Here is a 20,433-nt window from a genome sequence, read left to right on the forward strand (position 1 = left end):
ATAGGGAAAAAAGTGGTCTGATTATGACATCATAATGCAAAAAAGAAATAAACAAAGGCTTACAGCACCTGAGGTTCCTAGTTGGTCTCCCATACAAGTACTAACCAGGCCCGAGTCTGGATGGCTTCCGAGAGCTGACGAGATCAGGCATTTTCAGACTGGTATGGCCGTAAGTGAAGTTAAGAGAATGCGATCTCGCTAATGTTGGTAGAATATCAAACTCTGGTTGCGACAAAAGACAAGACGCTTCTGGATAGGGAAAAAAGTGGTCTGATTATGACATCATAATGCAAAAAAGAAATAAACAAAAGCTTACGGCAGCTGAGGTTCTTAGTTGGTCTCCCATACAAGTACTAACCAGGCCCGAGTCTGGATGGCTTCCGAGATCAGGCATTTTCAGACTGGTATGGCTGTAAGTGAAATTAAGAGAATGCGATCTCGCTAATGTTGGTAGAATATCAAACTCTGGTTGCGACAAAAGACAAGACGCTTCTGGACAGGGAAAAAAGTGGTCTGATTATGACATCATAATGCAAAAAAGAAATAAACAAAAGCTTACGGCACCTGAGGTTCCTAGTTGGTCTCCCATAGGGAAAAAAGTGGTCTGATTATGACATCATAATGCAAAAAAGAAATAAACAAAAGCTTACGGCACCTGAGGTTCCTAGTTGGTCTCCCATACATGTACTAACCAGGTCCAAGTCGGGATGGCTTCCGAGATCTGACGAGATCAGGCATTTTCAGAATGGTATGGCCGTAAGTTAAACTAAGAGAATGCGATCTCGTTAATGTTGGTAGAATATCAAACTCTGGTTGCGACAAAAGACAAGATGCTTCTGGATAGGGAAAAAAGTGGTCTGATTATGACATCATAATGCAAAAAAGAAATCGCATTCTCTTAATTTAATTTACGGCCATACCAGTCTGAAAATGTCTGATCTCATCAGATATCGGTAGCCATCCAGACTTGGGCCTGGTTAGTACTTGTATGGGAGACCAACTAGGAACCTTAGGTGCCGTAAGCTTTTGTTTATTTCTTTTTTGCATTATGATGTCATAATCAGACCACTTTTTTCCCTATCCAGAAGCGTCTTGTCTTTTGTCGCAACCAGAGTTTGATATTCTACCAACATTAGCGAGATCGCATTCTCTTAATTTCACTTACGGCCATACCAGTCTGAAAATGCCTGATCTCGTCAGATCTCGGAAGCCATCCAGACTCGGGTCTGGTTAGTACTTGTATGGGAGACCAACTAGGAACCTCAGGTGCCGTATGCTTTTGTTTATTTCTTTTTTGCATTATGATGTCATAATCAGACCACTTTTTTCCCTATCCAGAAGCGTCTTGTCTTTCGTCGCAACCAGAGTTTGATATTCTACCAACATTAGCGAGATCGCATTCTCTTAATTTCACTTACGGCCATACCAGTCTGAAAATGCCTGATCTTGTCAGATCTCGGAAGCCATCCAGACTCGGGCCTGGTTAGTACTTGTATGGGAGACCAACTAGGAACCTCAGGTGCCGTAAGCTTTTGTTTATTTCTTTTTTGCATTATGATGTCATAATCAGACCACTTTTTTCCCTATCCAGAAGCATCTTGTCTTTTGTCGCAACCAGAGTTTGATATTCTACCAACATTAGCGAGATCGCATTCTCTTAATTTCACTTACGGCCATACCAGTCTGAAAATGCCAGATCTCGGAAGCCATCCAGATTCGGGTCTGGTTAGTACTTGTATGGGAGACCAACTAGAAACCTCAGGTGCTGTAAGCTTTTGTTTATTTCTTTTTTGCATTATGATGTCATAATCAGACCACTTTTTTCCCTATCCAGAAGCGTCTTGTCTTTTGTCGCAACCAGAGTTTGATATTCTACCAACATTAGCAAGATCGCATTCTCTTAATTTAACTTACGGCCATACCAGTCTGAAAATGCCTGATCTCGTCAGATTTCGGAAGCCATCCAGACTCGGGCCTGGTTAGTACTTGTATGGGAGACCAACTAGGAACCTCAAGTGCCGTAAGCTTTTGTTTATTTCTTTTTTGCATTATGATGTCATAATCAGACCACTTTTTTCCCTATCCAGAAGCGTCTTGTCTTTTGTCGCAACCAGAGTTTGATATTCTACCAACATTAGCGAGATCGCATTATCTTACGGCCATACCAGTCTGAAAATGCCTGAACTCGTCAGATCTCGGAAGCCATCCAGACTTGGGCCTGGTTAGTACTTGTATGGGAGACCAACTAGGAACCTCAGGTGCCGTAAGCTTTTGTTTATTTCTTTTTTGCATTATGATGTCATAATCAGACCACTTTTTTCCCTATCCAGAAGCGTCTTGTCTTTTGTCGCAACCAGAGTTTGATATTCTACCAACATTAGTGAGATCGCATTCTCGTAATTTCACTTACGGCCATACCAGTCTGAAAATGCCAGATCTCGGAAGCCATCCAGACTCGGGCCTGGTTAGTACTTGTATGGGAGACCAACTAGGAACCTCAGGTGCTGTAAGCTTTTGTTTATTTCTTTTTTGCATTATGATGTCATAATCAGACCACTTTTTTCCCTATCCAGAAGCGTCTTGTCTTTTGTCGCAACCAGAGTTTGATATTCAACCAACATTAGCGAGATCACATTCTCTTAATTTCACTTACGGCCATACCAGTCTGAAAATGCCTGATCTCGTCCAGTGGCGGATCCAGAGCCTGATCTCGGGAGGGGCACTTGTAGATTATTTAAATAAATAATCCAGACACAATAACCACTACAGCTCACTGTTTAAGAACTGTTTGACAACTTACCTGAGGTCCTCTGGGAAATGGGGCTGTAGTAGGGCAGAGGAGCAGTGGTATGTGTGAGTGGTGCAATGTGTGAGGGGTGCAGTGTGTGTGTGTGTGTGTGAGGGGGACAGTGTATTAGCAGTGTGTGTGTGTGAAGGTGTGTGGATCAGTATGTGTGTGTGACAGTTACAGTGTGTGTGTGTGTGTGTATTGCAGTGTATGTGTGGGGCAATGTGTGTGTATGGGGGCAGTGTATGTGTATATGGGGGCAATGTGTGTGTGTATATGGGGGGCAGGGGCAATGTGTGTGTGTGTGTATGGGGGGCAGGGGCAATGTGTGTGTGTGTATGGGGGCAGGGGCAATGTGTGTGTGTGTGTGTATGGGGGGCAGGGGCAATGTGTGTGTGTGTGTATGGGGGGCAGGGGCAATGTGTGTGTATGGGGGCAGTGTATGTGTATATGGGGGCAATGTGTGTGTGTATATGGGGGGCAGGGGCAATGTGTGTGTGTGTGTGTGTATATGGGGGGCAGGGGCAATGTGTGTGTGTGTGTGTGTATGGGGGGCAGGGGCAATGTGTGTGTGTGTATGGGGGGCAGAGGCAATGTGTGTGTGTGTGTGTATGGGGGGCAGGGGCAATGTGTGTGTGTGTGTGTGTGTGTGTATGGGGGGCAGGGGCAATGTGTGTGTGTGTGTATGGGGGGCAGGGGCAATGTGTGTGTATGGGGGCAGTGTATGTGTATATGGGGGCAATGTGTGTGTGTATATGGGGGGCAGGGGCAATGTGTGTGTGTGTGTGTGTATATGGGGGGCAGGGGCAATGTGTGTGTGTGTGTGTGTGTATGGGGGCAGGGGCAATGTGTGTGTGTGTGTATGGGGGGCAGGGACAATGTGTGTGCGTGTGTATGGGGGGCAGGGGCAATGTGTGTGTATGGGGGGCAGGGGCAATGTGTGTGTGTATGGGGGGCAGGGCAATGTGTTTGTGTATGGAGGGCAGGGGCAATGTGTGTGTGTATGGGGGGCAGGGGCAATGTGTGTGTATGGGTGGCAGGGGCAATGTGTGTGTATAGGGGGCAGGGGCAATGTGTGTGTGTGTGTATGGGGGCAGGGGCAGTGTGTGTGTATGGGGGGCAGGGGCAATGTGTGTGTGTGTATGGGGGTCAGGGGCAATGTGTGTGTATGGGGGGCAGGGGCAATGTGTGTGTGTATGGGGGGCAGGGGCAATGTGTGTGTGTGTATCGAGGGCAGGGGCAATGTGTGTGTGTATGGGGGGCAGGGGCAATGTGTGTGTGTATGGGGGGCAGGGGCAATGTGTGTGGGTGTGTGTATGGGGGGCAGGGGTAATGTGTGTGTGTATGGGGGGCAGGGTCAATGTGTGTGTATGGGGGGCAGGGGCAATGTGTGTGTATATGGGGGCAGGGGCAATGTGTGTGTATGGGGGGCAGGGGCAATGTGTGTGTGTATGGGGGGCAGGGGCAATGTGTGTGTGTGTGTGTGTGTGTGTATGGGGGGCAGGGGCAATGTGTGTGTGTGGGGGGGGCCGGGGCAATGTGTGTGTGTATGGGGGGCAGGGGCAATGTGTGTTTGTGTGATAAGAATGATTTTTCTTTTAACGTGTGTGTGTTTTTTTTTTTAATTAAATAAATGTTATGTCCCCCCTCCCTTCTTACCTTTACTGGGAGGAGGGGGGACATCTTTCGTTCCCTGGTGGTCCCAGTGGGGTTCATTGGTGGTCCCAGTGGTAGGACTGAACTCTAGCCCGCGCTCGAGGGCTAGAGTTCACTCTCGCGAGATTTGGAGCGTTGCCGTGGTAACCGCGGCAACGCTCCAAATCTCGCGAGAGGAGGACCCGGAGGAGCTGCTGGTAACAGCTCCCGGGTCCTCTCTCCCTCCCCTGCCGGTCGTCTGTCAGCAATGTGCCTGCGGACCGGGGAGGGAGATCACTGATCTCCCTCCCCGGTCTGCAGGCACAATGCAGGGCTGGCACTTGGGCAATGTCAGCCCTGCATTAGCCGGCAGGGGAGAATCTCGGGGTGGGCAATTGCCCCGTTGCCCCCCCCCCCTGGATCCGCCACTGATCTCGTCATATCTCGGAAGCCATCCAGACTCGGGTCTGGTTAGTACTCATATGGGAGACCAACTAGGAACCTCAGGTGCCGTAAGCTTTTGTTTATTTCTTTTTTGCATTATGATGTCATAATCAGACCACTTTTTTCCCTATCCAGAAGCGTCTTGTCTTTTGTCACAACCAGAGTTTGATATTCTACCAACATTAGCGAGATCGCATTCTCTTAATTTCAATTACGGCCATACCAGTCTGAAAATGCCTGATCTCGTCAGATCTCGGAAGCCATCCAGACTTGGGCCTGGTTAGTACTTGTATGGGAGACCAACTAGGAACCTCAGGTGCCGTAAGCTTTTGTTTATTTCTTTTTTGCATTATGATGTCATAATCAGACCACTTTTTTCCCTATCCAGAAGCATCTTGTCTTTTGTCGCAACCAGAGTTTGATATTCTACCAACATTAACGAGATCGCATTCTCTTAATTTCACTTACGGCCATACCAGTCTGAAAATGCCTGATCTCGTCAGATCTCGGAAGTCATCCAGACTTGGGCCTGGTTAGTACTTGTATGGGAGACCAACAAGGAACCTCAGGTGCCGTAAGCTTTTGTTTATTTCTTTTTTGCATTATGATGTCATAATCAGACCACTTTTTTCCCTATGGGAGACCAACTAGGAACCTCAGGTGCCGTAAGCTTTTGTTTATTTCTTTTTTGCATTATGATGTCATAATCAGACCACTTTTTTCCCTATCCAGAAGCGTCTTGTCTTTTGTCGCAACCAGAGTTTGATATTCTACCAACATTAGCGAGATCGCATTCTCTTAATTTCACTTACGGCCATACCAGTCTGAAAATGCCTGATCTCGTCAGATCTCGGAAGCCATCCAGACTCGGGCCTGGTTAGTACTTGTATGGGAGACCAACTAGGAACCTCAGGTGCTGTAAGCTTTTGTTTATTTCTTTTTTGCATTATGATGTCATAATCAGACTACTTTTTTCCCTATGGGAGACCAACTAGGAACCTCAGGTGCCGTAAGCTTTTGTTTATTTCATTTTTGCATTATGATGTCATAATCAGACCACTTTTTTCCCTATCCAGAAGCGTCTTGTCTTTTGTCGCAACCAGAGTTTGATATTCTACCAACATTAGCGAGATCGCATTCTCTTAATTTCACTTACGGCCATACCAGTCTGAAAATGCCTGATCTCGTCAGATCTCGGAAGCCATCCAGACTCGGGCCTGGTTAGTACTTGTATATGAGACCAACTAGGAACCTCAGGTGCCGTAAGCTTTTGTTTATTTCTTTTTTGCATTATGATGTCATAATCAGACTACTTTTTTCCCTATGGGAGACCAACTAGGAACCTCAGGTGCCGTAAGCTTTTGTTTATTTCATTTTTGCATTATGCTGTCATAACCAGACCACTTTTTTCCCTATCCAGAAGCGTCTTGTCTTTTGTTGCAACCAGAGTTTGATATTCTACCAACATTAGCGAGATAGCATTCTCTTAATTTCACTTACGGCCATACCAGTCTGAAAATGCCAGATCTCGGAAGCCATCCAGACTCGGGCCTGGTTAGTTCTTGTATGGGAGACCAACTAGGAACCTCAGGTGCCGTAAGCTTTTGTTTATTTCTTTTTTGCATTATGATGTCATAATCAGACCACTTTTTTCCCTATCCAGAAGCGTCTTGTCTTTTGTCGCAACCAGAGTTTGATATTCTACCAACATTAGCGAGATCGCATTCTCTTTATTTCATTTACGGCCATACCAGTCTGAAAATGCCTGATCTCGTCAGATCTCAAAAGCCATCCAGCCTCGGGCCTGGTTAGTACTTGTATGGGAGACCAACTAGGAACCTCAGGTGCCGTAAGCTTTTGTTTATTTATTTTTTGCATTATGATGTCATAATCAGACCACTTTTTTCCCTATGGGAGACCAACTAGGAACCTCAGGTGCCGTAAGCTTGTGTTTATTTCTTTTTTGCATTATGATGTCATAATCAGACCACTTTTTTCCCTATGGGAGACCAACCAGGAACCTCAGGTGCCGTAAGCTTTTGTTTATTTCTTTTTTGCATTATGATGTCATAATCAGACCACTTTTTTCCCTATGGGAGACCAACTAGGAACCTCAGGTGCCGTAAGCTTTTGTTTATTTCTTTTTTGCATTATGATGTCATAATCAGACCACTTTTTTCCCTATCCAGAAGCGTCTTGTCTTTTGTCGCAACCAGAGTTTGATATTCTACCAACATTAGCGAGATCGCATTCTCTTAATTTCACTTACGGCCATACCAGTCTGAAAATGCCAGATGTCGGAAGCCATCCAGACTCGGACCTGGTTAGTACTTGTATGGGAGACCAACGAGGAACCTCAGGTGCCGTAAGCTTTTGTTTATTTCTTTTTTGCATTATGATGTCATAATCAGACCACTTATTTCCCTGTCCAGAAGCGTCTTGTCTTTTGTCGCAACCAGAGTTTGATATTCTACCAACATTAGCGAGATTGCATTCTCTTAATTTCACTTACGGCCATACCAGTCTGAAAATGTCAGATCTCGGAAGCCATCCAGACTCGGGCCTGGTTAGTACTTGTATGGGAGACCAACGAGGAACCTCAGGTGCCGTAAGCTTTTGTTTATTTCTTTTTTGCATTATGATGTCATAATCAGACCACTTTTTTCCCTATCCAGAAGCGTCTTGTCTTTTGTCGCAACCAGAGTTTGATATTCTACCAACATTAGCGAGATCGCATTCTCTTAATTTCCCTTACGGCCATACCAGTCTGAAAATGCCTGATCTCGTCAGATCTCGTAAGCCATCCAGACTTGGGCCTGGTTAGTACTTGTATGGGAGACCATCTAGGAATCTCATGTGCCGTAAGCTTTTGTTTATTTCTTTTTTGCATTATGATGTCATAATCAGACCACTTTTTTCCCTATGGGAGACCAACTAGGAACCTCAGGTGCCGTAAGCTTTTGTTTATTTATTTTTTGCATTATGATGTCATAATCAGACCACTTTTTTCCCTATCCAGAAGCGTCTTGTCTTTTGTCGCAACCATAGTTTGATATTCTACCAACATTAACAAGATCGCATTCTCTTAATTTCCCTTACGGCCATACCAGTCTGAAAATGCCTGATCTCCTCAGATCTCAGAAGCCATCCAGACTCGGGCCTGGTTAGTACTTGTATGGGAGACCAACTAGGAACCTCAGGTGCCGTAAGCTTTTGTTTATTTCTTTTTTGCATTATGATGTCATAATCAGACCACTTTTTTCCCTATCCAAAAGCGTCTTGTCTTTTGTCGCAACCAGAGTTTGATATTCTACCAACATTAGCGAGATCGCATTCTCTTAATTTCACTTACGGCCATACCAGTCTGAAAATGCCTGATCTCGTCAGATCTCGGAAGCCATCCCGACTCGGGCCTGGTTAGTACTTGTATGGGAGACCAACTAGGAACCTCAGGTGCCGTAAGCTTTTGTTTATTTCTTTTTTGCATTATGATGTCATAATCAGACCACTTTTTTCCCTATCCAGAAGCGTCTTGTCTTTTGTCGCCACCAGAGTTTGATATTCTACCAACATTAGCGAGATCGCATTCACTTAATTTCATTTACGGCCATACCAGTCTGAAAATGCCTGATCTCGTCAGATCTCGGAAGCCATCCAGACTCGGGCCTGGTTAGTACTTGTATGGGAGACCAACTAGGAACCTCAGGTGCCGTAAGCTTTTGTTTATTTCTTTTTTGCATTATGATGTCATAATCAGACCACTTTTTTCCCTATGGGAGACCAACTAGGAACCTCAGGTGCCGTAAGCTTTTGTTTATTTCTTTTTTGCATTATGATGTCATAATCAGACCACTTTTTTCCCTATCCAGAAGCGTCTTGTCTTTTGTCGCAACCAGAGTTTGATATTCTACCAACATTAACGAGATCGCATTCTCTTAATTTCACTTACGGCCATACCAGTCTGAAAATGCCTGATCTCGTCAGATCTCAGAAGCCATCCAGACTCGGGCCTGGTTAGTACTTGTATGGGAGACCAACTAGGAACCTCAGGTGCCGTAAGCTTTTGTTTATTTCTTTTTTGCATTATGATGTCATAATCAGACCACTTTTTTCCCTATCCAGAAGCGTCTTGTCTTTTGTCGCAACCAGAGTTTGATATTCTACCAACATTAGCGAGATCGCATTCTCTTAATTTCCCTTACGGCCATACCAGTCTGAAAATGCCTGATCTCGTCAGATCTCAGAAGCCATCCAGACTTGGGCCTGGTTAGTACTTGTATGGGAGACCAACTAGGAACCTCAGGTGCCGTAAGCTTTTGTTTATTTCTTTTTTGCATTATGATGTCATAATCAGACCACTTTTTTCCCTATCCAGAAGCGTCTTGTCTTTTGTCGCAACCAGAGTTTGATATTCTACCAACATTAGCGAGATCGCATTCTCTTAATTTCACTTACGGCCATACCAGTCTGAAAATGCCAGATCTCGGAAGCCATCCAGACTCGGGCCTGGTTATTACTTGTATGGGAGACCAACTAGGAACCTCAGGTGCCGTAAGCTTTTGTTTATTTCTTTTTTGCATTATGATGTCATAATCAGACCACTTTTTTCCCTATGGGAGACCAACTAGGAACCTCAGGTGCCGTAAGCTTTTGTTTATTTCTTTTTTGCATTATGATGTCATAATCAGACCACTTTTTTCCCTATCCAGAAGCGTCTTGTCTTTTGTCGCAACCAGAGTTTGATATTCTACCAACATTAGCGAGATCGCATTCTCTTAATTTCACTTACGGCCATACCAGTCTGAAAATGCCAGATCTCGGAAGCCATCCAGACTCGGGCCTGGTTAGTACTTGTATGGGAGACCAACGAGGAACCTCAGGTGCCGTAAGCTTTTGTTTATTTCTTTTTTGCATTATGATGTCATAATCAGACCACTTTTTTCCCTATCCAGAAGCGTCTTGTCTTTTGTCGCAACCAGAGTTTGATATTCTACCAACATTAGCGAGATCGCATTCTCTTAAATTCACTTACAGCCATACCAGTCTGAAAATGTCAGATCTCGGAAGCCATCCAGACTCGGGCCTGGTTAGTACTTGTATGGGAGACCAACGAGGAACCTCAGGTGCCGTAAGCTTTTGTTTATTTCTTTTTTGCATTATGATGTCATAATCAGACCACTTTTTTCCCTATCCAGAAGCGTCTTGTCTTTTGTCGCAACCAGAGTTTGATATTCTACCAACATTAACGAGATCGCATTCTCTTAATTTCCCTTACGGCCATACCAGTCTGAAAATGCCTGATCTCGTCAGATCTCAGAAGCCATCCAGACTCGGGCCTGGTTAGTACTTGTATGGGAGACCAACTAGGAACCTCAGGTGCCGTAAGCTTTTGTTTATTTCTTTTTTGCATTATGAGGTCATAATCAGACCACTTTTTTCCCTATCCAGAAGCGTCTTGTCTTTTGTCGCAACCAGAGTTTGATATTCTACCAACATTAGCGAGATCGCATTCTCTTAATTTCCCTTACGGCCATACCAGTCTGAAAATGCCTGTTCTCGTCAGATCTCTGAAGCCATCCAGACTCGGGCCTGGTTAGTACTTGTATGGGAAACCAACTAGGAACCTCAGGTGCCGTAAGCTTTTGTTTATTTCTTTTTTGCAGTATTATGTTATAATCAGACCAGTTTTTTCCCTATGGGAGACCAACTAGGAACCTCAGGTGCCGTAAGATTTTGTTTATTTCTTTTTTGCATTATGATGTCATAATCAGACCACTTTTTTCCCTATCCAGAAGCGTCTTGTCTTTTGTCGCAACCAGAGTTTGATATTCTACCAACATTAGCGAGATCGCATTCTCTTAATTTCACTTACGGCCATACCAGTCTGAAAATGCCAGATCTCGGAAGCCATCCAGACTCGGGCCTGGTTAGTACTTGTATGGGAGACCAACGAGGAACCTCAGGTGCCGTAAGCTTTTGTTTATTTCTTTTTTGCATTATGATGTCATAATCAGACCACTTTTTTCCCTATCCAGAAGCGTCTTGTCTTTTGTCGCAACCAGAGTTTGATATTCTACCAACATTAGCGAGATCGCATTCTCTTAATTTCACTTACAGCCATACCAGTCTGAAAATGTCAGATCTCGGAAGCCATCCAGACTCGGGCCTGGTTAGTACTTGTATGGGAGACCAACGAGGAACCTCAGGTGCCGTAAGCTTTTGTTTATTTCTTTTTTGCATTATGATGTCATAATCAGACCACTTTTTTCCCTATCCAGAAGCGTCTTGTCTTTTGTCGCAACCAGAGTTTGATATTCTACCAACATTAACGAGATCGCATTCTCTTAATTTCCCTTACGGCCATACCAGTCTGAAAATGCCTGATCTCGTCAGATCTCAGAAGCCATCCAGACTCGGGCCTGGTTAGTACTTGTATGGGAGACCAACTAGGAACCTCAGGTGCCGTAAGCTTTTGTTTATTTCTTTTTTGCATTATGATGTCATAATCAGACCACTTTTTTCCCTATCCAGAAGCGTCTTGTCTTTTGTCGCAACCAGAGTTTGATATTCTACCAACATTAGCGAGATCGCATTCTCTTAATTTCCCTTACGGCCATACCAGTCTGAAAATGCCTGTTCTCGTCAGATCTCTGAAGCCATCCAGACTCGGGCCTGGTTAGTACTTGTATGGGAAACCAACTAGGAACCTCAGGTGCCGTAAGCTTTTGTTTATTTCTTTTTTGCAGTATTATGTTATAATCAGACCAGTTTTTTCCCTATGGGAGACCAACTAGGAACCTCAGGTGCCGTAAGATTTTGTTTATTTCTTTTTTGCATTATGATGTCATAATCAGACCACTTTTTTCCCTATCCAGATGCGTCTTGTCTTTTGTCGCAACCAGAGTTTGATATTCTACCAACATTAGCGAGATCGCATTCTCTTAATTTCACTTACGGCCATACCAGTCTGAAAATGCCTGATCTCGTCAGATCTCGGAAGCCATCCAGACTCGGGCCTTGTTAGTACTTGTATGGGAGACCAACTAGGAACCTCAGGTGCCGTAAGCTTTTGTTTATTTCTTTTTTGCATTATGATGTCATAATCAGACCACTTTTTTCCCTATGGGAGACCAACTAGGAACCTCAGGTGCCGTAAGCTTTTGTTTATTTCTTTTTTGCATTATGATGTCATAATCAGACCACTTTTTTCCCTATCCAGAAGCGTCTTGTCTTTTGTCGCAACCAGAGTTTGATATTCTACCAACATTAGCGAGATCGCATTCTCTTAATTTCCCTTACGGCCATACCAGTCTAAAAATGCCTGATCTCGTCAGATCTCGGAAGCCATCCAGACTCGGGCCTGGTTAGTACTTATATGGGAGACCAACTAGGAACCTCAGGTGCCGTAAGCTTTTGTTTATTTCTTTTTTGCATTATGATGTCATAATCAGACCACTTTTTTCCCTATCCAGAAGCGTCTGGTCTTTTGTCGCAACCAGAGTTTGATATTCTACCAACATTAGCGAGATCGCATTCTCTTAATTTCACATACGGCCATACCAGTCTGAAAATGCCAGATCTCGGAAGCCATCCAGACTCGGGCCTGGTTAGTACTTGTATGGGAGACCAACTAGGAACCTCAGGTGCCGTAAGCTTTTGTTTATTTCTTTTTTGCATTATGATGTCATAATCAGACCACTTTTTTCCCTATGGGAGACCAACTAGGAACCTCAGGTGCGGTAAGCTTTTGTTTATTTCTTTTTTGCATTATGATGTCATAATCAGACCACTTTTTTCCCTATCCAGAAGCGTCTTGTCTTTATATATGGGAGACCAACTAGGAACCTCAGGTGCCGTAAGCTTTTGTTTATTTCTTTTTTGCATTATGATGTCATAATCAGACCACTTTTTTCCCTATCCAGAAGCGTCTTGTCTTTTGTCGCAACCAGAGTTTGATATTCTACCAACATTAGCGAGATCGCATTCTCATAATTTCACTTATGGCCATACCAGTCTGAAAATGCCTGATCTCGTCAGATCTCGGAAGCCATCCAGACTCGGGTCTGGTTAGTACTTGTATGGGAGACCAACGAGGAACCTCAGGTGCCGTAAGCTTTTGTTTATTTCTTTTTTGAATTTTGATGTCATAATCAGACCTGGTTAGTACTTGTATGGGAGACCATCTAGGAATCTCATGTGCCGTAAGCTTTTGTTTATTTCTTTTTTGCATTATGATGTCATAATCAGACCACTTTTTTCCCTATCCAGAAGCGTCTTGTCTTTTGTCGCAACCAGAGTTTGATATTCTACCAACATTAGCGAGATCGCATTCTCTTAATTTCACTTACGGACATACCAGTCTGAAAATGCCTGATCTCGTCAGATCTCGGTAGCCATCCAGACTCGGGCCTGGTTAGTACTTGTATGGGAGACCAAATAGGAACCTCAGGTGCCGTAAGCTTTTGTTTATTTCTTTTTTGCATTATGATGTCATAATCAGACCACTTTTTTCCCTATCCAGAAGCGTCTTGTCTTTTGTCGCAACCAGAGTTTGATATTCTACCAACATTAGCGAGATCGCATTCTCTTAATTTCACTTACGGCCATACCAGTCTGAAAATGCCTGATCTCGTCAGATTTCGGAAGCCATCCAGACTCGGGCCTGGTTAGTACTTGTATGGGAGACCAACTAGGAACCTCAGGTGCCGTAAGCTTTTGTTTATTTCTTTTTTGCATTATGAGGTCATAATCAGACCACTTTTTTCCCTATCCAGAAGCGTCTTGTCTTTTGTCGCAACCAGAGTTTGATATTCTACCAACATTAGCGAGATCGCATTCTCTTAATTTCACTTACGGCCATACCAGTCTGAAAATGCCTGATCTCGTCAGATCTCGGAAGCCATCCAGACTCGGGCCTTGTTAGTACTTGTATGGGAGACCAACTAGGAACCTCAGGTGCCGTAAGCTTTTGTTTATTTCTTTTTTGCATTATGATGTCATAATCAGACCACTTTTTTCCCTATGGGAGACCAACTAGGAACCTCAGGTGCCGTAAGCTTTTGTTTATTTCTTTTTTGCATTATGATGTCATAATCAGACCACTTTTTTCCCTATCCAGAAGCGTCTTGTCTTTTGTCGCAACCAGAGTTTGATATTCTACCAACATTAGCGAGATCGCATTCTCTTAATTTCCCTTACGGCCATACCAGTCTAAAAATGCCTGATCTCGTCAGATCTCGGAAGCCATCCAGACTCGGGCCTGGTTAGTACTTATATGGGAGACCAACTAGGAACCTCAGGTGCCGTAAGCTTTTGTTTATTTCTTTTTTGCATTATGATGTCATAATCAGACCACTTTTTTCCCTATCCAGAAGCGTCTGGTCTTTTGTCGCAACCAGAGTTTGATATTCTACCAACATTAGCGAGATCGCATTCTCTTAATTTCACATACGGCCATACCAGTCTGAAAATGCCAGATCTCGGAAGCCATCCAGACTCGGGCCTGGTTAGTACTTGTATGGGAGACCAACTAGGAACCTCAGGTGCCGTAAGCTTTTGTTTATTTCTTTTTTGCATTATGATGTCATAATCAGACCACTTTTTTCCCTATGGGAGACCAACTAGGAACCTCAGGTGCGGTAAGCTTTTGTTTATTTCTTTTTTGCATTATGATGTCATAATCAGACCACTTTTTTCCCTATCCAGAAGCGTCTTGTCTTTATATATGGGAGACCAACTAGGAACCTCAGGTGCCGTAAGCTTTTGTTTATTTCTTTTTTGCATTATGATGTCATAATCAGACCACTTTTTTCCCTATCCAGAAGCGTCTTGTCTTTTGTCGCAACCAGAGTTTGATATTCTACCAACATTAGCGAGATCGCATTCTCATAATTTCACTTATGGCCATACCAGTCTGAAAATGCCTGATCTCGTCAGATCTCGGAAGCCATCCAGACTCGGGTCTGGTTAGTACTTGTATGGGAGACCAACGAGGAACCTCAGGTGCCGTAAGCTTTTGTTTATTTCTTTTTTGAATTTTGATGTCATAATCAGACCTGGTTAGTACTTGTATGGGAGACCATCTAGGAATCTCATGTGCCGTAAGCTTTTGTTTATTTCTTTTTTGCATTATGATGTCATAATCAGACCACTTTTTTCCCTATCCAGAAGCGTCTTGTCTTTTGTCGCAACCAGAGTTTGATATTCTACCAACATTAGCGAGATCGCATTCTCTTAATTTCACTTACGGACATACCAGTCTGAAAATGCCTGATCTCGTCAGATCTCGGTAGCCATCCAGACTCGGGCCTGGTTAGTACTTGTATGGGAGACCAAATAGGAACCTCAGGTGCCGTAAGCTTTTGTTTATTTCTTTTTTGCATTATGATGTCATAATCAGACCACTTTTTTCCCTATCCAGAAGCGTCTTGTCTTTTGTCGCAACCAGAGTTTGATATTCTACCAACATTAGCGAGATCGCATTCTCTTAATTTCACTTACGGCCATACCAGTCTGAAAATGCCTGATCTCGTCAGATTTCGGAAGCCATCCAGACTCGGGCCTGGTTAGTACTTGTATGGGAGACCAACTACGAACCTCAGGTGCCGTAAGCTTTTGTTTATTTCTTTTTTGCATTATGATGTCATAATCAGACCACTTTTTTCCCTATGGGAGACCAACTAGGAACCTCAGGTGCCGTAAGCTTTTGTTTATTTCTTTTTTGCATTATGATGTCATAATCAGACCACTTTTTTCCCTATCCAGAAGCGTCTTGTCTTTTGTCGCAACCAGAGTTTGATATTCTACCAACATTAACGAGATCGCATTCTCTTAATTTCCCTTACGGCCATACCAGTCTGAAAATGCCTGATCTCGTCAGATCTCAGAAGCCATCCAGACTCAGGCCTGGTTAGTACTTGTATGGGAGACCAACTAGGAACCTCAGGTGCCGTAAACTTTTGTTTATTTCTTTTTTGCATTATGATGTCATAATCAGACCACTTTTTTCCCTATCCAGAAGCGTCTTGTCTTTTGTCGCAACCAGAGTTTGATATTCTACCAACATTAGCGAGATCGCATTCTCTTAATTTCACTTACGGCCATACCAGTCTGAAAATGCCTGATCTCGTCAGATCTCGGAAGCCATCCAGACTCGGGCCTGGTTAGTACTTGTATGGGAGACCAACTAGGAACCTCAGGTGCCGTAAGCTTTTGTTTATTTCTTTTTTGCATTATGATGTCATAATCAGACCACTTTTTTCCCTATCCAGAAGCGTCTTGTCTTTTGTCGCCACCAGAGTTTGATATTCTACCAACATTAGCGAGATCGCATTCGCTTAATTTCATTTACGGCCATACCAGTCTGAAAATGCCTGATCTCGTCAGATCTCGGAAGCCATCCAGACTCGGGTCTGGTTAGTACTTGTATGGGAGACCAACTAGGAACCTCAGGTGCCGTAAGCTTTTGTTTATTTCTTTTTTGCATTATGATGTCATAATCAGACCACTTGTTTCCCTATGGGAGACCAACTAGGAACCTCAGGTGCCGTAAGCTTTTGTTTATTTCTTTTTTGCATTATGATGTCATAATCAGACCACTTTTTTCCCTATCCAGAAGCGTCTTGTCTTTTGTCGCAACCAGAGTTTGATATTCTACCAACATTAACGAGATCGCATTCTCTTAATTTCCCTTACGGCCATACCAGTCTGAAAATGCCTGATCTCGTCAGATCTCAGAAGCCATCCAGACTCGGGCCTGGTTAGTACTTGTATGGGAGACCAACTAGGAACCTCAGGTGCCGTAAGCTTTTGTTTATTTCTTTTTTGCATTATGATGTCATAATCAGACCACTTTTTTCCCTATCCAGAAGCGTCTTGTCTTTTGTCGCAACCAGAGTTTGATATTCTACCAACATTAGCGAGATCGCATTCTCTTAATTTCTCTTACGGCCATACCAGTCTGAAAATGCCTGTTCTCGTCAGATCTCTGAAGCCATCCAGACTCGGGCCTGGTTAGTACTTGTATGGGAGACCAACTAGGAACCTCAGGTGCCGTAAGCTTTTGTTTATTTCTTTTTTGCATTATGATGTCATAATCAGACCACTTTTTTCCCTATCCAGAAGCGTCTTGTCTTTTGTCGCAACCAGAGTTTGATATTCTACCAACATTAACGAGATCGCATTCTTTTAATTTCCCTTACGGCCATACCAGTCTGAAAATGCCTGATCTCGTCAGATCTCAGAAGCCATCCAGACTCGGGCTTGGTTAGTACTTGTATGGGAGACCAACTAGGAACCTCAGGTGCCGTAAGCTTTTGTTTATTTCTTTTTTGCAGTATTATGTTATAATCAGACCACTTTTTTCCCTATGGGAGACCAACTAGGAACCTCAGGTGCCGTAAGATTTTGTTTATTTCTTTTTTGCATTATGATGTCATAATCAGACCACTTTTTTCCCTATCCAGAAGCGTCTTATCTTTTGTCGCAACCAGAGTTTGATATTCTACCAACATTAGCAAGATCGCATTCTCTTAATTTCACTTACGGCCATACCAGTCTGAAAATGCCTGATCTCGTCAGATCTCGGAAGCTATCCAGACTCGGCCTGGTTAGTACTTGTATGGGAGACCAACTAGGAACCTCAGGTGCCGTAAGCTTTTGTTTATTTCTTTTTTGCATTATGATGTCATAATCAGACCACTTTTTTCCCTATCCAGAAGCGTCTTGTCTTTTGTCGCAACCAGAGTTTGATATTCTACCAACATTAGCGAGATCGCATTCTCTTAATTTCACTTACGGCCATACCAGTCTGAAAATGCCTGATCTCATCAGATCTCGGAAGCCATCCAGACTCGGGCCTGGTTAGTACTTGTATGGGAGACCAACTAGGAACCTCAGGTGCCGTAAGCTTTTGTTTATTTCTTTTTTGCATTATGATGTCATAATCAGACCACTTTTTTCCCTATGGGAGACCAACTAGGAACCTCAGGTGCCGTAAGCTTTTGTTTATTTATTTTTTGCATTATGATGTCATAATCAGACCACTTTTTTCCCTATCCAGAAGCGTCTTGTCTTTTGTCGCAACCAGAGTTTGATATTATACCAACATTAGCGAGATCGCATTCTCTTAATTTCCCTTACGGCCATACCAGTCTAAAAATGCCTGAACTCGTCAGATCTCGGAAGCCATCCAGACTCGGGCCTGGTTAGTACTTATATGGGAGACCAACTAGGAACCTCAGGTGCCGTGAGCTTTTGTTTATTTCTTTTTTGCATTATGATGTCATAATCAGACCACTTTTTTCCCTATCCAGAAGCGTCTGGTCTTTTGTCGCAACCAGAGTTTGATATTCTACCAACATTAGCGAGATCGCATTCTCTTAATTTCACTTACGGCCATACCAGTCTGAAAATGCCAGATCTCGGAAGCCATCCAGACTCGGGCCTGGTTAGTACTTGTATGGGAGACCAACTAGGAACCTCAGGTGCCGTAAGCTTTTGTTTATTTCTTTTTTGCATTATGATGTCATAATCAGACCACTTTTTTCCCTATGGGAGACCAACTAGGAACCTCAGGTGCCGTAAGCTTTTGTTTATTTCTTTTTTGCATTATGATGTCATAATCAGACCACTTTTTTCCCTATCCAGAAGCGTCTTGTCTTTTGTCGCAACCAGAGTTTGATATTCTACCAACATTAGCGAGATCGCATTCTCTTAATTTCACTTACGGCCATACCAGTCTGAAAATGCCTGATCTCGTCAGATCTCGGAAGCCATCCGGACTCGGGCCTGGTTAGTACTTGTATGGGAGACCAACTAGGAACCTCAGGTGCCGTAAGCTTTTGTTTATTTCTTTTTTGCATTATGATGTCATAATCAGACCACTTTTTTCCCTATGGGAGACCAACTAGGAACCTCAGGTGCCGTAAGCTTTTGTTTATTTCTTTTTTGCATTATGATGTCATAATCAGACCACTTTTTTCCCTATCCAGAAGCGTCTTGTCTTTTGTCGCAACCAGAGTTTGATATTCTACCAACATTAGCGAGATCGCATTCTCTTAATTTCAGTTACGGCCATACCAGTCTGAAAATGCCTGATCTCGTCAGATCTCGGAAGCCATCCAGACTCGGGCCTGGTTAGTACTTGTATGGGAGACCAACTAGGACCCTCAGGTGCCGTAAGCTTTTGTTTATTTCTTTTTTGCATTATGATGTCATAATCAGACCACTTTTTTCCCTATCCAGAAGCGTCTTGTCTTTTGTCGCAACCAGAGTTTGATATTCTACCAACATTAGCGAGATCGCATTCTCATAATTTCACTTACGGCCATACCAGTCTGAAAATGCCAGATCTCGGAAGCCATCCAGACTCGGGTCTGGTTAGTACTTGTATGGGAGACCAACGAGGAACCTCAGGTGCCGTAAGCTTTTGTTTATTTCTTTTTTGCATTATGATGTCATAATCAGACCACTTTTTTCCCTATCCAGAAGCGTCTTGTCTTTTGTCGCAACCAGAGTTTGATATTCTACCAACATTAGCGAGATCGCATTCTCCTAATTTCACTTACGGCCATACCAGTCTGAAAATGTCAGATCTCGGAAGCCATCCAGACTCGGGCCTGGTTAGTACTTGTATGGGAGACCAACTAGGAACCTCAGGTGCCGTAAGCTTTTGTTTATTTCTTTTTTGCATTATGATGTCATAATCAGACCACTCTTTTCCCTATCCAGAAGCATCTTGTCTTTTGTCGCAACCAGAGTTTGATATTCTACCAACATTAACGAGATCGCATTCTCTTAATTTCACTTACGGCCATACCAGTCTGAAAATGCCTGATCTCGTCAGATCTCGTAAGCCATCCAGACTTGGGCCTGGTTAGTAGTTGTATGGGAGACCATCTAGGAATCTCATGTGCCGTAAGCTTTTGTTTATTTCTTTTTTGCATTATGATGTCATAATCAGACCACTTTTTTCCCTATGGGAGACCAACTAAGAACCTCAGGTGCCGTAAGCTTTTGTTTATTTATTTTTTTCATTATGATGTCATAATCAGACCACTTTTTTCCCTATCCAGAAGCGTCTTGTCTTTTGTCGCAACCAGAGTTTGATATTCTACCAACATTAGCGAGATCGCATTCTCTTAATTTCACTTATGGCCATACCAGTCTGAAAATGCCTGATCTCGTCAGATCTCGGAAGCCATCCAGACTCGGGCCTGGTTAGTACTTGTATGGGAGACCAACTAGGAACCTCAGGTGCCGTAAGCTTTTGTTGATTTCTTTTTTTGCATTATGATGTCATAATCAGACCACTTTTTTCCCTATCCAGAAGCGTCTTGTCTTTTGTCGCAACCAGAGTTTGATATTCTACCAACATTAGCGAGATCGCATTCTCTTAATTTCACTTATGGCCATACCAGTCTGAAAATGCCTGATCTCGTCAGATCTCGGAAGCCATCCAGACTCGGGTCTGGTTAGTACTTGTATGGGAGACCAACGAGGAACATTAGGTGCCGTAAGCTTTTGTTTATTTCTTTTTTGCATTATGATGTCATAATCAGACCACT

The 20,433-nt window shown here is 43.4% G+C and overlaps 46 pseudogenes; 44 read left to right on the forward strand and 2 right to left on the reverse strand.

Annotated features, from left to right (window-relative positions):
• Nucleotides 1-56: 56 nt before the first annotated feature.
• LOC134596367 (5S ribosomal RNA) lies at nt 57-175 on the reverse strand (annotated as a pseudogene).
• Nucleotides 176-643: 468 nt separating this feature from the next.
• On the reverse strand, nt 644-762 carry LOC134589100 (5S ribosomal RNA; annotated as a pseudogene).
• Nucleotides 763-906: 144 nt separating this feature from the next.
• On the forward strand, nt 907-1,025 carry LOC134588749 (5S ribosomal RNA; annotated as a pseudogene).
• Nucleotides 1,026-1,159: 134 nt separating this feature from the next.
• Nucleotides 1,160-1,278, forward strand: LOC134597588 (5S ribosomal RNA; annotated as a pseudogene).
• Nucleotides 1,279-1,412: 134 nt separating this feature from the next.
• LOC134596434 (5S ribosomal RNA) lies at nt 1,413-1,531 on the forward strand (annotated as a pseudogene).
• Nucleotides 1,532-1,908: 377 nt separating this feature from the next.
• On the forward strand, nt 1,909-2,027 carry LOC134587664 (5S ribosomal RNA; annotated as a pseudogene).
• Nucleotides 2,028-2,151: 124 nt separating this feature from the next.
• Nucleotides 2,152-2,270, forward strand: LOC134595028 (5S ribosomal RNA; annotated as a pseudogene).
• Nucleotides 2,271-5,076: 2,806 nt separating this feature from the next.
• LOC134595141 (5S ribosomal RNA) lies at nt 5,077-5,195 on the forward strand (annotated as a pseudogene).
• A 134-nt stretch (nt 5,196-5,329) lies between these two features.
• On the forward strand, nt 5,330-5,448 carry LOC134589517 (5S ribosomal RNA; annotated as a pseudogene).
• A 225-nt stretch (nt 5,449-5,673) lies between these two features.
• Nucleotides 5,674-5,792, forward strand: LOC134594385 (5S ribosomal RNA; annotated as a pseudogene).
• A 225-nt stretch (nt 5,793-6,017) lies between these two features.
• LOC134588323 (5S ribosomal RNA) lies at nt 6,018-6,136 on the forward strand (annotated as a pseudogene).
• Nucleotides 6,137-6,604: 468 nt separating this feature from the next.
• Nucleotides 6,605-6,723, forward strand: LOC134597400 (5S ribosomal RNA; annotated as a pseudogene).
• Nucleotides 6,724-7,616: 893 nt separating this feature from the next.
• On the forward strand, nt 7,617-7,735 carry LOC134598408 (5S ribosomal RNA; annotated as a pseudogene).
• Nucleotides 7,736-7,960: 225 nt separating this feature from the next.
• On the forward strand, nt 7,961-8,079 carry LOC134594768 (5S ribosomal RNA; annotated as a pseudogene).
• Nucleotides 8,080-8,213: 134 nt separating this feature from the next.
• On the forward strand, nt 8,214-8,332 carry LOC134596327 (5S ribosomal RNA; annotated as a pseudogene).
• Nucleotides 8,333-8,466: 134 nt separating this feature from the next.
• LOC134594822 (5S ribosomal RNA) lies at nt 8,467-8,585 on the forward strand (annotated as a pseudogene).
• Nucleotides 8,586-8,810: 225 nt separating this feature from the next.
• On the forward strand, nt 8,811-8,929 carry LOC134594658 (5S ribosomal RNA; annotated as a pseudogene).
• Nucleotides 8,930-9,063: 134 nt separating this feature from the next.
• On the forward strand, nt 9,064-9,182 carry LOC134594821 (5S ribosomal RNA; annotated as a pseudogene).
• A 954-nt stretch (nt 9,183-10,136) lies between these two features.
• LOC134588453 (5S ribosomal RNA) lies at nt 10,137-10,255 on the forward strand (annotated as a pseudogene).
• Nucleotides 10,256-10,389: 134 nt separating this feature from the next.
• Nucleotides 10,390-10,508, forward strand: LOC134588073 (5S ribosomal RNA; annotated as a pseudogene).
• A 711-nt stretch (nt 10,509-11,219) lies between these two features.
• LOC134588465 (5S ribosomal RNA) lies at nt 11,220-11,338 on the forward strand (annotated as a pseudogene).
• Nucleotides 11,339-11,472: 134 nt separating this feature from the next.
• LOC134588074 (5S ribosomal RNA) lies at nt 11,473-11,591 on the forward strand (annotated as a pseudogene).
• Nucleotides 11,592-11,816: 225 nt separating this feature from the next.
• On the forward strand, nt 11,817-11,935 carry LOC134597239 (5S ribosomal RNA; annotated as a pseudogene).
• A 225-nt stretch (nt 11,936-12,160) lies between these two features.
• Nucleotides 12,161-12,279, forward strand: LOC134597457 (5S ribosomal RNA; annotated as a pseudogene).
• Nucleotides 12,280-12,863: 584 nt separating this feature from the next.
• LOC134598293 (5S ribosomal RNA) lies at nt 12,864-12,982 on the forward strand (annotated as a pseudogene).
• A 227-nt stretch (nt 12,983-13,209) lies between these two features.
• Nucleotides 13,210-13,328, forward strand: LOC134598020 (5S ribosomal RNA; annotated as a pseudogene).
• Nucleotides 13,329-13,462: 134 nt separating this feature from the next.
• Nucleotides 13,463-13,581, forward strand: LOC134596128 (5S ribosomal RNA; annotated as a pseudogene).
• Nucleotides 13,582-13,715: 134 nt separating this feature from the next.
• LOC134597240 (5S ribosomal RNA) lies at nt 13,716-13,834 on the forward strand (annotated as a pseudogene).
• A 225-nt stretch (nt 13,835-14,059) lies between these two features.
• On the forward strand, nt 14,060-14,178 carry LOC134597458 (5S ribosomal RNA; annotated as a pseudogene).
• Nucleotides 14,179-14,762: 584 nt separating this feature from the next.
• Nucleotides 14,763-14,881, forward strand: LOC134598295 (5S ribosomal RNA; annotated as a pseudogene).
• A 227-nt stretch (nt 14,882-15,108) lies between these two features.
• Nucleotides 15,109-15,227, forward strand: LOC134598021 (5S ribosomal RNA; annotated as a pseudogene).
• Nucleotides 15,228-15,361: 134 nt separating this feature from the next.
• Nucleotides 15,362-15,480, forward strand: LOC134597501 (5S ribosomal RNA; annotated as a pseudogene).
• A 225-nt stretch (nt 15,481-15,705) lies between these two features.
• LOC134597894 (5S ribosomal RNA) lies at nt 15,706-15,824 on the forward strand (annotated as a pseudogene).
• A 134-nt stretch (nt 15,825-15,958) lies between these two features.
• On the forward strand, nt 15,959-16,077 carry LOC134591894 (5S ribosomal RNA; annotated as a pseudogene).
• A 134-nt stretch (nt 16,078-16,211) lies between these two features.
• On the forward strand, nt 16,212-16,330 carry LOC134596912 (5S ribosomal RNA; annotated as a pseudogene).
• Nucleotides 16,331-16,555: 225 nt separating this feature from the next.
• Nucleotides 16,556-16,674, forward strand: LOC134588476 (5S ribosomal RNA; annotated as a pseudogene).
• Nucleotides 16,675-16,808: 134 nt separating this feature from the next.
• On the forward strand, nt 16,809-16,927 carry LOC134597405 (5S ribosomal RNA; annotated as a pseudogene).
• Nucleotides 16,928-17,061: 134 nt separating this feature from the next.
• On the forward strand, nt 17,062-17,180 carry LOC134594766 (5S ribosomal RNA; annotated as a pseudogene).
• A 225-nt stretch (nt 17,181-17,405) lies between these two features.
• LOC134597772 (5S ribosomal RNA) lies at nt 17,406-17,523 on the forward strand (annotated as a pseudogene).
• A 134-nt stretch (nt 17,524-17,657) lies between these two features.
• Nucleotides 17,658-17,776, forward strand: LOC134596104 (5S ribosomal RNA; annotated as a pseudogene).
• Nucleotides 17,777-18,001: 225 nt separating this feature from the next.
• LOC134588564 (5S ribosomal RNA) lies at nt 18,002-18,120 on the forward strand (annotated as a pseudogene).
• A 468-nt stretch (nt 18,121-18,588) lies between these two features.
• Nucleotides 18,589-18,707, forward strand: LOC134594701 (5S ribosomal RNA; annotated as a pseudogene).
• Nucleotides 18,708-18,932: 225 nt separating this feature from the next.
• LOC134588139 (5S ribosomal RNA) lies at nt 18,933-19,051 on the forward strand (annotated as a pseudogene).
• Nucleotides 19,052-19,671: 620 nt separating this feature from the next.
• Nucleotides 19,672-19,790, forward strand: LOC134588340 (5S ribosomal RNA; annotated as a pseudogene).
• A 225-nt stretch (nt 19,791-20,015) lies between these two features.
• Nucleotides 20,016-20,134, forward strand: LOC134594870 (5S ribosomal RNA; annotated as a pseudogene).
• A 135-nt stretch (nt 20,135-20,269) lies between these two features.
• Nucleotides 20,270-20,388, forward strand: LOC134588301 (5S ribosomal RNA; annotated as a pseudogene).
• The last annotated feature ends 45 nt before the right edge of the window (nt 20,389-20,433 follow it).

Source organism: Pelobates fuscus, chromosome 2 (assembly GCF_036172605.1).
Source record: "Pelobates fuscus isolate aPelFus1 chromosome 2, aPelFus1.pri, whole genome shotgun sequence".
NCBI classification, from domain to species: Eukaryota; Metazoa; Chordata; class Amphibia; order Anura; family Pelobatidae; genus Pelobates; species Pelobates fuscus.